Here is a 16,642-nt window from a genome sequence, read left to right as displayed (position 1 = left end):
CTTCCGTTCAGCATTTTGTTTTAGAGGTGCATCCTTGTTATTATTGTGGGTCGCTGTGAGTCTATTTTTTCATAGTTTTCTATCATAAGAATATGCCACAACGAACATAATTCTTTTTCTTGCGAGGAGAATTTGGATTGCTTCCACCGTTTGTCTGCTAGAAACAACGAAGACATAAATGAAGACTCCTTTTCACAAGTGCGTCAGGTACTTTAGGATATATCCTTGCAAGAGAGATGTCAGACTTCTGGCACTTGTGCCAGTTTCTATCACCAACACTATACAAGATTTCCATGCAACCAAGCTTTTCTAATACTATGTATCAATGTCAAACTTTAATTTTTGCCAATCTGGTGGGTGTAACATAGTATTTCATTGTGACTCTTATTTGCAGTTCCCTGATTATGAATCACAGTGATTTTACATGTAATATGGATTAGAATTTTCCTCTGAAACATTTGTTTCTAATTGGATAGCAGTGACTTGATTATGTAAAATTAAATCACTTTTCCTAATAATTAGCTGTTTTTAATAAGATGATTCATAAAAAGGAGAGAGTGCATCATTCATTTTAAAGCTGGAAATATGTGAGTTGGATTTCTCATTATGAATAAGGATACAGACTGAAATATGTCTATAGCCACATTCCCACCACTGTTTACCTTTATTCAAAAAAACCCTCATCAATTATCTGTCCAAATATGCTTTAAAATTAAAGGGAGATTCAGAGCAAATAATCCCAGTGTATATACATGCTGTGTTAAAAATCTTTTCAGTATTTAAAATAATAGATGTAGTTTCCGGTTTTCTACATGTGATTGTGTCACTTATTGCTGTAAAAATACAATTTCTTATACATAAAACATCATATAAGTCATTGGAGTTTTCTGTAGGGATTTTTATCAACTTTATTAAAGTTTTATAAAAATTCTCTGTATCCCCTCTTATTGGTTACTGCTCTGATTTGGCACGCTAGTAATGATACTTTTCAAAGGAAGTGGTAGTAAGTAGATTCTGATATGTATACAGAAATTTCATTAAAATTTGCCACCCTTAATTAAGCAAAATAAACACATTACAAATTTTCTGTTAGCTGGAAGCGTTGCTTACACATTCAAATTATCAAAAGAATGGAACAGTTCTTTCACAGTATTTTCAATTCAGATAAAAAAATGAAATTTCTGGGCCTGGCACGATAGTGTAGTAGTTGAAGTCCTCCCTCGCCTTGCACACGCTGGGCTCCCATATGGGCGCTGGTTCTAATCCCGGCATCCCTGCTTCCCACCAAACTCCCTGCTTGTGGCCTGGGAAAGCAGTCCAGGATGGCCCAAAGCCTTGGGACCCTGCACCCACGTGGGAGACCCAGAAGAGCTCCTGGCTCCTGGCTTCGGATTGGCTCAGCTCCTGCCGTTGCAGTCACTTGGAGAGTGAACCATCGGACGGAAGATCTTCCTCTCTGTCTTTCCTCCTTGCTGTACATCTGCCTTTCCAATAAAAATTAATAAATCTTTTTTAAAAATGAAATTTCTAGAGTCATGCAGAGGGAAAAAAAGCAATAGTGCTCTTCAGCCATTTCTGTTTCTAGTGGCATTTTTCAGCAAGTTGGAAAAATACTGAAAATAGACTTCAACTTTGAACCTGCAGAATCTCACAGGTATGACAATCCTGCCTGAGACTGGCAAGAGTTTTTCTTTTTTTAGACTAGTTTTTAGAATAACCAGAATAGGCAGAGTTTTTGCTAAGGTGCAAAAATTCATCTCCACAGTGACCAGATCATGTTCCTGACTGTGCCGTATACCAGACGATTTGTAATGACAGATTTAAAATGACATAAATACATGAAGGTATACGGTTAAAAAGTAATTTTATAAACAAAATTAAAATGTTTTGGCGTAGAAAATATTTTATTGCAGAGATTAAATAAGCTTTCTTAATGCTTTCAAATGTTCACAGAAGCATTTTGACTCGCTTTGCAGAAATCCTTGGCAATAACTCAGACTGTTGTTAGACACAGCTGCGAAGGAATGTCCCCCATGAGGATACTGTCAGTGACAGCCTTTCAAATCACAGTATGAGTTAATTAAAATAAACATCAAGTTAAAGGCTTTAATTTATAGTTAGGAATACCTTCTGGTGTTCTATTACACAGTAGATTGACTATAGAGAATGATAATGCACAATGTTTTCAGAAAAAGATAAAAAACATGTTTGAATATTTTTACAATATAGCAAGTATGTTGCAGGGAATTAAAAATAATTTTCAACATGCAAATGTCAAAATTTTGGAGCTCTACAGTTCTATTTACTATGTAAATGTGATAAACTAGTCAAAGTAGCTCAGAGCTGTTTTCAACTTTAGTTTGGATCTGAATAAATATTTTAACCCCATTTAGAAGCATTCAGTCTTCATCAGTGGAAAACCTTCCTCTGATATTAACCCCCTATATTTAAGTATACTTGATGTTAATGACTGACATGACCTACCAGCTACCTTCTCCTTTGACTAGGTCGCTGAACACCCTTTGCTCTCATTCATTCAATGGTCCACGTTAATCTTCCTTCTGTGCTTTGAACCAGCCAAATGATTTCTTCTTATAACTACTGGCCAAATCATCCCTTCTAGAAATGATTTTTCTCCTGCTCATTCCATGATGCTCTCCCACATTTCAGGTGTCCTTTCACAAGCCACCTGTTTACAGAGACTCTCCATGAACATTCTGTACAGCCACCACACCCTCATTCTTCGTAGCGCTTGCCATTGCTTATCCTTTAATACTTGGTTGCTCCCCTCCCTCGCTTTTAGAATCTCCATGAGAGTAGTGACTGTTATATCCTTAGAACCCATACCAGAATTATGCATCCATGGATTCCACCTATTCCTACAGATATGACCATGAACAAAGCAAGTCATCTGCCTACATGATTTTGCCCCACAGTGTGCCCCTTCGTAGCAATCAACACACAATAAGAATAAAATCCATGTCTATTTCCAAGTTAGAATGATGGCTGCCTAATAACTGTGCCTGATATATTGCCTCCCAACTTCCCAAATGCCCTCATTTAAAATATATGTGTTTATGGGTTTGAGAGAGAGACATTACTGTATAACTTTAAGTTCAATTCAGCAAAATTTCATCATGCACTAGTCACATTATCAAATTCACAGGAATGTTCTCTTATCACCCAGGTTGCTACGATGATACACCCACCACTTATATTGCCACCTGTCAAAACTGTGGATGACCCTACTTTCAGGTATTGCATTTTTTACAAAAGAACATTCATGACCTAATGAAAGGAACAAGTTGAATTTTCAATAATGTCAAAGAAAATGAAAACGCATTAACAATAAATAGTAAGAAATATTTCTGGGAATGGAATAGAAGTAAACTCTAAAGAAAAGAGAGTTTACAAGCGAAATTTAACAAAATACTGAAAATGGACTCACAGAATCACTTCTGTGAGACCTTGGTGATTGGGATAATCCCCCATGTTTTTGTTTGTTTTGCACCAAAATAAACTTCTGTCTTTCTTGTAGCTCCCATATTTTTTCCCTTTTGCCAGAGAACTAGAAATAATATTATCAGTGTAGTGATAATAGGTACGTACTGATACTGTACATGCATGTATTATGGGTAAATATTTATAATTTACTATGACTATACATATGACATGTTTATTGTTATGGAATAATATGGATAGGTTGTTCATTTGAATTAAATTCCTTTCATCTATCAAGTGGCCTGTTTCCTGATGCATGTCATCATTGCTATAGTCTAATAAACATGTAAACTTTCCCATAACTAGAATGTAAAACAATACTTATAGCTAAGTGAACAGGAAATTGACAGATAATTTGTTTTAACATTTAAAGATATTTTAGGTACTTTTGTTAGATTTCCCTGGCAAAGCAATTTCAGTTTCAATCCTGGGCATTAAAGATCACATCAGTGGTTTCAGAAAGAACTATCATTGTAGCTGACTGTGTCTTTTTATCTATATCTGGTATTATAATTCTATGACAAATGAAATGTTAGGAATGTAAATGTTAATATAGGTAATCATTCCCTCTCTTACAAATTAGATTTCCTGCTCTTATTTTTAGATGACAAAGTTGTTAACTATTCATCATGTATCATTTTAACAAAGCATAACATTAATGAAAAGTAAAGGCTACCAAATTATTTTGTCTTAGAATCAAAACTCCATGACATAATTTATTCTTCTGTAGTTAGCTGTGATTTTTAAATTCCCAAGACCTCTTCCTGGACTAAAAATATACTCACATAATTGTCTTTTGTCCCTGGGCATGTCAATGATGTTCAATCTTTTTATGTGTCATCTTCCCTTTCACTTTGTGTTTTAAATGACTCACTGTCCTCTGAGCAGAAGCCAGGAGATTTTTTCAGGTTCAGGAATCCAATACTTGGGCTGTCCTCTGATGTTTTCCCAAATGCACCAGCAGGCAGCTTGATCTGAAGTGGAGCAGCCAGGACTCGAACTGGCACCCTTATAGGATTCCCTTTCTGTTGGCAGTGGTTTAACATGCTATGCCCAGGGCATCGGAACCAAATTTAAGTCATAATTTGATATTAAATCATATTTTCCTAATAGTTATGAGCAGTTCAATTGTTACTTTTCATTAAATATTTGATGCTTTATTGACTTATAAATCAAATAGCATATTTAAAAAATACAAAAGAAAAAATTTTTATTATAGACTATTTTGTTGTTGGTTATTTGTTTAATTGAACTCTAGAATCACTTACAATATTGATGATATTTTAGATTATTATGAGAATAATTATGATTTTTAAAATTTAGTGTGACACCTATGAATATGTCTATTCATTAAAATATTTCTGTATCTATAAAATTTACTTCAAAAGGGCTGTGTGTTGACAAAAATAGCTGATTCTATTAAAACAAAAAAACACAGGTCCAGCATGGTGAGTAGCAAGCTAAGCTTCCGCCTGCAGCACCAGCGTACCATGTGGCTGCCAGTTTGTGTCCTGGCTACTCCCCTTCCAAACTAGCCTCTTGCTTGGGGCCTTGGAAAGCAGCAGTTCTTTTTTTTTTTAATCTCTCCTGTCACAACCTTCACTTAACTGTGTTTCTGTCTCTCTCTCTTTTTGATTTCTCTCATTCTGAATCTTTCCACAGAGTATTTCTGAAAGGTGTGACAATCTTCCTGAACACAAATAACGGGACAAGAACAATGAACACACTGATATTTTCCAAATCTCTTTTAAAAAAAACACTACATTTTGCCCTTTCTTGTGGATTACTCACACAATTTTACTTGTTCTGTTTAACACAAGCTGTGTTTCAATATTGTGTATCAAAATCTATAATGAATTTAACAAGCTAACAAATTTAACTGTTGCATTGATCATTGCCATTCAGTTGGTAGTTAATTAACTGATGACAACTCAACTTCCCCATGAGTTAATAATCATAGCTTTCCCTGATGTAATCTTTCACAGTGTGAACATAAATTCAAGAAAATTAAAAACTACTCTTTGATATATTATACTGCAATGTCAATTAATCACGTATTTTGAAATATTTGAGTTTCCAGGCATGGTGGTTACGCTGTGCATGAACAGCTATAGGTGGAAATGTAAGTAGTTACAGAATAGATTATTTTGTGGAATTTAGTAAGTTCTCAAAAACAGTTTCTACTGTTATTATTAGTATCACTACATCTAATTAAAAAAACTGTGATGACATTGTAATCTGCAAGGATTTTGATAAGCATCCATATATAACAATTTGGACAGGACATTTGGCAAGATAATTGTCAAGGTGATAAATTGTCTAGATGACAATTTCCAGAAGAGAAGATTTGAAGAAGTATTAATTTAAGAGGTTTATATAATAATGATACCAACAACTTCAAATGAAGATATAGAATCTCAAACAAAACAAAGTTCAAAATATCCTCTATAATTCTACTTCTACCTCTCTATGCTAAACCTTCAATCCCTCTTTAATCATTTCTTTTTCGGTGTCATGAACTTACCTCACTCTTTCAAGGGTTCACTTAAAGTAACTTGAAAAATATCTCAATAGAATAAAATTATATGTTGAGGGAACCTGGGGAGTGGAATGCAATATGTCTTGAATGAAAGAAACAGAAGAAGGACAATTTCAAATTGCTAAGAAGAGCACAGTCATTTATTTTTTATTTGAATCCAGTAAATGTTAAATTGTTCTTGTATTTGTAGTTTTTAGAACATTTTAATGCATGATTTAAGAGTAATAGTTTAAAATGTCAGTATTTAAAATGTGCCCCAAAATACACGCTTTGCATTCGAGCTGTCTATTGAAATGGGTAAAGCTCTTTCAAATTATTATGCAGAAGATGTCAAAAATACAGAAAATACTACTTTGGACTGGAGTATGCCATTCATCTCTGCACATCCTCTGCCACATGGAACTCACTTTAAATAAGTTTATCAGCAAGCATGCATATAATTTTCTTTAAAAAAAAAAAACATTTCACACTTTGCATTGCAGAATGCATTTGTGAGCAACTGACCCATTTTTGCATACCTGATTTAAATAAAGGAGGAAAGTATGGATTTGAAATACTATGATTTGATAGCACAAATTAGGTTGGTAGTTACAAGCAAATACAAATAAAACTTTATTTTATTTTTTTTTATTTTTAATTGGAAAATCAGGTATGTAGAGAGGATGAGCGATACAATAGAAGGTCTTCCATCAGCTGATTCCCCAAGGGGCCACAAAGGCTGGATCTGAGCCAATTCGAAGCCAGGAGCCTGGAGCCTCCTCTGGGTCTCCCATTTGGTTGCAGTGTCCCAAGGCTTTGGGCCGTCCTGGACTGCTTTCCCAGGCCACAAGCAGGGAGCAGGATGGGAAACTGGGCTGCCAGGATTAGAACTGGCGCCCATATTGGATCCCAGTGTGCAAGGCGAGGACACTAGCCACTAGGCTACCACACATGGCCCCAAATAAGGCTTTTTCAAACAATGAGCTGAAGATACCAGAAGGGCTTCTCTCTCTCTCTCTTTTTAATTAAAATAAGAAGGTATAAGGAAATTAAGAAAAGTCCCTAGTAACTTGAGCTGAACAATTCCATGTGAAATGACTATTAGCAAATAGTTTATTTTTATTTCAGATAATGAATAACATTGTACATTTGACAAAACATGATTGTCAATATTTATATTGACATAAATGTGAGAAGCCTACAGTTTTTTTTTCCTAAGATGGACTAAAATAAGCAATCAATTGAATAGCAAATACATAGGGAAGAAGTTTTTAATCACATGCCAAAGGCTCTTCTGTAGTGCGTATCATTAAGATTCTAACCACTCATAAAATTACGGCCAGGCTTCATTAGACTCCAGAACTGCATTAGTCATTGTAGTGGGAATTTCTCCTACGTAAGAAACCCTACATTAAGAAATATAAACCAAAGCAAAACAAAATAATCTTGTTTGATGCACTTAAAATCTTTTCATATTGTTTAATTTGTTTTTTGTTGTGTCCCCAATTCCTTTCTTTCGAAGAATGCTAATTATCTTTTATGGGTTTCATATTAATTTTCACAAAACATTTCCTCTTTCTCAAATATGTGACCCTGGTACAATATAACAAAATCAAACTTTTAGTCAGGCTATCCCACAGTTACTTTGCTTTTTCAGGAAGTTCCTGCTGTGGCTAAATGGTCTTCCTTTCTCAGACTGCAATAGATCATCACACAAAGGAAAATCCAAAGCAAATATTTACAACTTTTAAGATGCTAAATCTAAAACATACATGCCTGCAAAAAGCAAACCTTACATTTAACAAGGAAATCAAAAGCTCTGATTCAATAAGTCCAGTAACTGGGCCTTCCTCACTGTGTTATTCTGGCTTACATTTTCTTGTGGCTGCCAGGAAAGTTCTCTTTGTAGTCAAGACAATTTTTTTTATGTTTCTTTACTATTTTTGTTATATGCTGTCTTTACAGTTCAATTTTGTCTTTGGAATTTTTACTAAATAGGAAAGAATCCATTGTTTCTCTTCCAGGCGCATGCGAATATATCCTATGTTCTCTGAACAGTTACACTTTGCTACCATTTTTGGGTACTGCACCTTCAAAAGTCTATTTACAGTTATTCAAAAGTATCATGTTTAAAGTTTCTAGAGACTACAAGTTTTCTGTTTGAAAACTCATTATACAAATTTAATTTTTCACCATATACTGCTGGATTTTTTTTTTTGGATGTTGAACATAGAATTAAACAATTACTGTAAATTCTCATTATTGTTAGAAATCTTGAGAAATATTTTCTTTTACAATGCCACAAAGTAAATTGTCACATAATGTTAGATCTGGATTTCAGGAAACCACTCCATTTTGGATTTCTATTCAATGCATTGTCTATTGAATTTGTAAAGTTATTTTCTTACTGGGTGCACATAACATGCTGGTGAATGTTAAGTGGCAGGAAAATTATTGCTATAAAATATCTCATGGAGATTTCACAGGATACCTACTCAAATAAGCTGTGCAGTTGATATTCCCATCTTAAAATAACATTCTGATATTGCTTCCCCATTCTAACATAACATAATAAGGTTTTCATTCACACACACCTTTTAACAAACTTGTGACTACTTTGTATATACCAGATCTCTCAATTCTCATGTTACTGTGTTTCTCTTATCTCAAGTTATATCTATTAGCAGTAAGGCCTTAATAAAGTGAATCCACATTGCTTTTATATTGGGGAAGGACTGAGAAAAGTATAATGTATTACACAAGATGAAGCTGACTAGCTAACTGGGCCTTGAGCTGCCTCAATATTGCTGAAGAGAGGAAAAATAATGATATAGTGCTAAATGTAACTTCTAACTCATTAATTATTTTAGTCCACCTTAACCCACATATTGCTGCTATGTCTTTACTAAGCACATTTCCAATTGAAATTTCAGAAAAAAATTAGATGTAGCTATACAATTGATTGACTTGTATTCCCTACTATCTATTTTTACTCTGGCGAAACTAGATTTTTTAACGTCATGGCAACAAATTCTTGAAAATGTTTGCATTCTTTTTTTTATTGGTAAGGTGGAAAGAAGAAGGAATGCTTGGTCCAAACACCCTTCCTATTGCCAAGTTCCTTACTACACTTTTACTGCCATCTGTCTCCACATGGTTGAAATAATACACAAAGGAGCTTGCAACCTCTGAACAACAGAGGACATTGGATGTACTTGATTTGTGTTGTTTTGTTACATGCAAATTGATCTATGATGATGAAAACATAAAAATTCAAAGAGTGGGTGGACACGGTCTCTGTCCTTCATTGGACACAGCAATTGACTTTAAGTAAAGATCTAAAGATAGAAATCTCTTTGTGAGGGACTGGAGCTACTAATCTTCTACCTGTAGCGCTGGCATTTCATGTGGGCACCAGCGTGAATTCAGCTGCCCCACTCTTGATCCAGTTCCTTGGTGGCCTGGGGAGTCAGCGGAAGATGGCCTAAGTCCTTGGACTTCTGTGTCCACATGGGAGACCTGAAGGAAGCTCCTGGCCCCTGGCTTAGGGCCAGCCCAGCTCTGGTCATTGTGGCCATTTGGAGAGTAAAGCAGCAGATGGAAGATCTCTCTGTCTCTCCTGTTTCTATAAATATACCTTTGCAATAAAAATAAACAAGTCTTACAAACAGAACAGTAACCAAAGACATGAATTTTGGTGCTCTTGGGCTCAGGTGGCAACCTAATGGCGGGGGTATTTTAAAGTCATTTTTCACAAATTCAACATAGAAGGCAGCACTACTACTGTTTCCCAAGAGTTGATTATGAAAGCCTCAGAAAACAGTGTTAGGAAAGATGTGGCATATAGGGCCAAGATTAATCTCACTTCAATTGACTCAAAAGTGCAGAAGACATAGATGAAGTAAATTGGAGCACGAAAGAGATGATGCATGATGATTTTGTGAAAGATTGGCTTATGAAGGGCCCAGTGCAGTAGCCTAGCAGCTCAAGTCCTCGCCTTGCATGCGCTGGGATCCCATGCAGGTGCTGATTCTGGTCCCGGCAGTCCTGAATCCCATTTAACTCCCTGCTTGTGGCCTGGAAGGTTAGTCAAGGGCAGCCCAGGGCCTTGGGACCCTGAACCCATATGTGAGACTTTGGGGAGGCTTAGCTGCTGCCATTGTGGCCATTTGGGGAGTGAATCAGCGGATGGAAGCTCTTCCTCTGTCTCTCCTCCTCTCTGTGTATCTGACTTTCTAATGAAAATAAAATAAAATCTTAAAAAAAAAAAGATTGGCTTGTGACTTCGCCCCTTAAAGATATTGATAAAAGGTCCAAACTTTGCAGGTTTCTGAATATTCCAAGTTCTCAGGTATAAAACCTGGACTTCTTTTTGAGAACACAATTCAATATTCAAAGATCTGGGGCCTCATTAAATTTTGGTGGAAAAAGAAGTATGTAATTATATGAGAAATTATTTAGGCATAATAAAGATGAATATTTAAATAGTATAGAACCACGATAATGTTTCAAAATGTTTGAAATTGTGAACATAGTAAGTGAACTAGAGGGTTATATAGACTATTCAAACTATTTTAGGTTCCTATATGATTTTCCTGGCAATAGGATGGTATATGATATGTCTTAGTAAAGTTATTTTTCAGATGGGAATAAATGAATACAGTTATTGCCACATGGGAGGTCTTGTTGCTGATTTGCATGTCAAGGCTAAATCTATTCCTGGCATAGGCAGTTCCAGCTAAGAAAAGAGATACGTAAATTCTTGCAAGTTAGCCAGGATATAATCCACTGGTATTCATGGGTACCCTTAGTATGTTCAGAGAAGATTCCCAAGTGGCTTGAAACTTTAAATCCAATCCTTTCTCAAAACTCATGCAAAGCACTAAATATTCTACAATGTCTGCTTATTTTAAACATTTATTTACTTGTGTATTTTAAAGGCAGAGTTACAGAGAGTAAAGAGGCAGAGAGCGAGCATGAGAAAGAATATCTACCTACTGGTTCATTACCCAAATTGCCAAAATGTCTAGGACTGGACCAGACTAAAACTGGAGCCTGAACCTTCATACAGGCCTCTCAAATAAACAACAGGGGCCCAGGTGTTCTGGCCATCTTCTGCTGCTTTCACGGATGTATTAGTAAGGAACTGGACTGGAAGTAGAGCAGGCAGGACTCAAACCATTTTTCACGTGGAATGCTGGCACCAAAGCCAGTGGCTTAACCCGGTTACTACAACACTGGTCCTATATTAAGTATATTTGAAAGTAAGATCCTTTACATGTGCTATTACCCTATATAGAGACTAGACTTTAGAAATTTCCTTTGTTCTACATTATATTCTAAATCCTAACCTCCTTTATACCTCTACTTTTCTACATTCCTGGCATACACAGTAAAAAAAAAAAACACACACACAAACAAAAAAACTGTTTTCACTCAAAATATCACCAGTATACTCAAAGTAAATTAAGGTGATCCCCACTGATTGTTAGATTACTTACTAATTAAATCTGTGTGGGCCCTAATGATTTATTTTTGTCCTGGCAGCAGTTGATAAGACTTCATAACTAGTCTCAATGTGTTCTTTTAATAGATTCCCTTTTTTTTTTGCATGATCTGAGTTTTATTAAAGTTGTAGGCAAATACATGGAAAGTGGAAAATGTCCGTATCTTCTACAATGATCTTAATCACAGCACCAATGCCTCTTCCTTCCAATTGGCTTATTTTATTTTTGAAAAAATTTCTAAAGAGTAAGAAATATGATTTGGACTTTTCCACTTTTTGAGTTATGACTTCAACTAGTATCATTATTTTTTCACTTTGGAAAACATTGTTTGACCAAATAAGAAATTTATTTCCAAGATATACATTATGAATATTATTTCATAATCTCACAAAAGAACATTGGTCTCGCCCAGTATTCATACATCAAATAATTCATTAAATCAAACTCATTCATGAGGTTAAAGAAACTTCTGTATTATATTATATTACGTGGGAAATACATGAACTGTGAAACACATGAAATACCAATGCACTCAATTAATGTACTTTCCCCCGTTAGTAATGTTAGTATCTGTTCAATCTTAAAGAGTCTTGAGTAGCTTCTGTTAGAAATCTGTAATTCCGTCTGAAAGGAGCCACCTGTTTGATTAGTAGGACAAACAAAATTTAAGTCATCGCATCAACTAATTTCCCTTCCCAAAATCTTAGCATGTGATTCCAGAACCAAGAGTAATTAGTCATAGTAGTCATAGCTTTGAAAAGCCGCTTTATACAAGTCTTGCTATTATGCTACTTTCCTCAAAATATTTCCAAGCCTCTATCAGAGCTTTAGAGAAGATTTGTACCTCTGGTGAAGCAGTCTTAGGAAGGACTTTTCAACATGTTCTAATTTAACTTCACATTTAGTAAAGTTTCTCTAGCTAACATAATTTTTCCTTTGCTAATCAAAATACATCTTTGTTCTTGCATTTGCATAAGTGAAATGGCCTACTTGTAAGAAAGCATTTTGAATGAGGCAAATTTAATTCTATTTTTAAATTCTTGGGATATTTTCGAGGGCTATCACTTTAAAATTAAGATTTGAAAGCAGGCTTGACCTAATAATGGCAATTTGCCTGGGATATCATAATGAAATACCACAGAGTAGAAGGTTCACACTACAGAAATTTATTTACTTTTTTTTCATAATGCTGGAAAGGGAAGTGGAGGAACAAGATGCTAGTGGAATTGGTTTCTCTTCATACTTCTCTGTTTGGTTTGCAGCCACTTTCTGGCAACATTTACTCACAACTTTTCCTTTGTGTTCACACATTTCTACCTTTCTTGTGAGAACATCAATCAGACTGGATCAGGGCTCTGCAGTTAGGATTTTACTTAATCTTACTTCTTTAAAAGCTCTGTCTCCAAGCATAGTATCATTTGAAATTACAACAAATACAGGAGTGTACGAAGGGCATAACATCATACGTAACTGCAACAGTTCCTAATGAATTAGAGGTGGAATTTTCTGCAATACAAGCAAAACTGAACAAAGTTGGAACAAAAGCCATCTCTGAATCAAAATCGTGCCTAACATTGAGTATAGCACTGTAACTTAACTTTACATGGATTAATGGATTACTGAGTATTTTGACAAGGGATCAATTAAATAATATTTTAATCAACTCTCCAATTGCCTACTCTGCTTGTTTAAAGCTTAGAGACATTTAGAGAACTCTTTGGTCTATATCCTTGGGAATGTTTAAGATAGCAGTGAAAAGTAGACTGCTGGGACATAACTAGTGATTTACCTTCATGAATGGTTTACAGGCTAATGTCGGCAGAAAAGTCAAAACAAATGTTGTAAGTTGTCACTAGGTATACGGTATAGGACTATACATAGAAAATAAATGTTTCGTGCTTACATATAGATGCAAAGGAACACGGTTTGGTACTGTGGCACAAGCAAATTAATCAGCCACGTCAGACAGCTGCATCCCATACCAGAGTCCCTAGCTTTGAGTCCCGCCTTCATTTCTCATCCAGCTCCCTGCTAACATGTATCATAGGAGGATGCAGCTGATCACTGAAGCTCTGGGTTTCCTGCCAGCCATGTCAGAGAATCAGACTGCATTGTTGCCAGATGGAAGATCTGGCCTTCTCTTTCTCCATTTGTCTGTCACTCTGCCTTTCAACTAATTAATTTTTAAAAATTACAAACAAATGATTCTCAATTTTGGAATTGTCTATGAAATGATGAGCTCCATTATATTGTTACTTCTTTTAAAATCAATTACCTGTCTAAACAGTAATCTGGAAAAAACTTTTGGAATTGATACAGGCTAAAAAATCAGGAAATTTTTAAATGGCAAGAATTTCCAGATTAGTATAGATACTTGACATTGTAATAGTTTGGTTTAATTATTAGTATTTAAATCAATATTCTATCATAAACATTACTGACTTCATTGCTCAATATCTTAAGTAAACATTATATTTTCTTATTTTAAAAAGCTTTCCCTGCCCTCCCCCACCCCCCATCTACCCACTGTATTTAAAAGACAGGGAGACAGATCTAGTGACAGGTAGAGACAGTGAGATTCTCCATTCGTTGCTTCATTCCTCAAACACCTACAACAGATGCAATTGACCCAGGCTGCAGCCACAAGCCTAGAATTCATTCAGCAACTTCCACCTGGGTGGTTTCGACCACCCAAACCATCACCTGCTCCATTCCAGGTGCACCCCAGTGGAAAACTGGAATCACATGTGGAGCCAAAGCCACAAACCTGAGTAACTCTGACATAAGGACACAGATTTTTTAAGCAACATCCTAACTGCTTCAGTGAATGCCCATACTTAGTACTCAATCTTTAAACATAATTAGGAACGTGTAATTGTTCCTGAAAGGTAAAGGTATAGGGGATAGCCAACAGATGGAAGTTGGATAAGGCGTACCAACACACAGCTAGACCAACAGAGTATGTTGTGAGGTTATATAACAAAGTTAAGTGACTACAGTTTGCAATAACCTAGTATATATTTTACAAATAAATAGGAGAATTGGATTTGAAGACTCCAAATATAAAGTTGTGTACCTATTTATTGAGATGTGCTGCTGTTCAGTGTTAAAGATTTTTAAATGCTAAAGGAGAAAACAGTTTATATTAAAAAAACTTTTTGATAACTATGTTTAATATATTATAGAAAAAAAGTGGGAGAAAGACTAATATTTTTAGATTTTATGGTTATTTTGGGAGAAGAAGAATTGTGGGAAATGAGGGACAAAAATATGACAGCCAAAGAAGATCAGAGGGAAATGTGGCATTTGAGGCCTTCATTCTGGGATATAATATCTGAGACCCAACACATCCTAACAAAGAATGAAAAAGCTTTCCTCTGACAAGCAAAATTTTGCACATAGATTAAATATTACTTTAAGCTGCTGATCCAATTAAATATAACACGTTTCATCCCTCATGTTGGATGATAATAATTAATGACGTGTCATATTAAATTTACATCATAGTAATAACCAGCATTTATGGTATTAAAGGTGTGACATAAAATGTTCTTAGCTGTTTGACATCAACCCATACATAGCATGTAACATCTCTGTTCACTTTTTATTTATTTAGATATTGAAGTTAGAGCGATATTTTCCCTTGGTTATGCAGACACATTGTAAGTATCAGTTTTAATCACAGCTGAACACAACAGAGTTCAACGAATGGCTAATTGTATACCTAGAACCAAGTTTCCATCCTTTGAAATGGCACATAACTGACTCTCAATTGCTTTAACATGTAAACATGAGCAAAGCAACTGAGGATTGCCCTGTCTACCATGTTACATCTATTGAGACACAAATCAGGTTTTGTGTATGTGTCAGCGCTTGAACTGTTAAAATATGGATTGCATCATAAAATGATTATTTCAATAATAGAGCAATTATTTATGATGTTTTTCTATCAGAATTATTGAATGGACAAACAATTTCCATTCATTTGCTCGAGATAGAGTCTGCTCCAAATCTACACTAGTATTCCTGGCATATGACAAATATGTCTTCCTTGTTGTTAAGATCTTACATTTTATTGCTTTTTGTCCTGTAAGGAAGAGGAACAAAAAACTAAATTAACTGGTAAAAAATATCATCAATCTGATGAAAGTGAAAATTCAGCTATAAGGTTTAAAATAAAAGAACAAGGAAAATTCAGACTGTTAAACAATCCTTTCATAAAAATAAACTTAGGCCCAATGTGGAGAAGTAGCACTGTACCAGTCAATTATGGTATCAGCACTCCATATGAGTGCCAGTTCAAGCACTGGTTGCTCCACTTCTGATCCAGCTACCTGATTATTACCTGGAACAGCAGAGGGTGGCCCAAAGCTTTGGGTCCCTGCACCAATATAGGAGACTGGAAGAAACTCCTGGCTCCCAGATTCTGACCTGACTAGCTCTGGCCATTGCAGCCATTTGGGGAGTGAGCCAGCAGATAGAAGATATCTTAATCTCTCCCCCTCTCTGTGTCTATAACCCTGGCTTTTAAGCAAGATAAAATAAGTCTTTAAAAATATTATCTTTCTAGGGTACACATCCTTTGACCAAGGTCACTTCAGGTAGACAACTTCTTTAGTTACATAATTAGAATGTTTCTGCACTCTAAATATTATTAATGTACATTTAATATGTATTTAGAGTGACAGAACGAGCAAGAGCTCCACTAGATAGTTCACTCCCCAAATCCTCTAAGTGCCAGGATTGTGCTGGGCTGGGTTGAAGCCAAGAGCTCAGAACTCAGTCCAGGCCTTTCTCATATGGGTAGATAGAGCACAACTACTTGACTCATTTGTTGGCTCTCAGTGTGTGTATTAATAGGAAATCAGTCTCAGAAGCCACAGACATCTCAAACCCATGTACTTTGAGGGGTGACACTGGTACAATTACCTTATGACTTTGGGAGGTAAGCCTCTATGTGAGTTAAGAATCCAGATCATATTCAAACCATAGCAGAAATCATTTAACAGATGAAGAAAGAAGAGGGTCAGAGGGATAAGTTTATTTGCAAAGTTTGCTCAGATCACACGTTATTAAAAGGCTTTGTCCATGCTCCTGGGTCCTGCATTCATTGCTC

At 35.6% G+C, this 16,642-nt stretch overlaps 1 protein-coding gene across 4 annotated transcripts in view; it reads left to right on the top strand.

Moving 5' to 3' along the window:
- CALCRL (calcitonin receptor like receptor) overlaps positions 1 to 16,642 on the top strand; it is an 88,826-nt gene that overhangs the window by 11,546 nt on the left and 60,638 nt on the right. For 2 of the 4 annotated variants that reach the window (XM_004576988.4, XM_058664704.1), the window contains exon 2: positions 3,188 to 3,255. The exons of the other annotated variants lie outside the window; for them this stretch is intronic. The gene's annotated coding sequence lies outside the window, so the exon portion shown is untranslated. The remainder of the gene's footprint in view (positions 1 to 3,187; positions 3,256 to 16,642) is intronic. 4 annotated transcript variants of the gene reach the window in all.

This window comes from Ochotona princeps, chromosome 5 (assembly GCF_030435755.1).
Source record: "Ochotona princeps isolate mOchPri1 chromosome 5, mOchPri1.hap1, whole genome shotgun sequence".
NCBI lineage: Eukaryota > Metazoa > Chordata > Mammalia > Lagomorpha > Ochotonidae > Ochotona > Ochotona princeps.
Note: the sequence above shows the minus strand (reverse complement) of the source record. Positions and strands in the feature narration are given on the sequence as shown.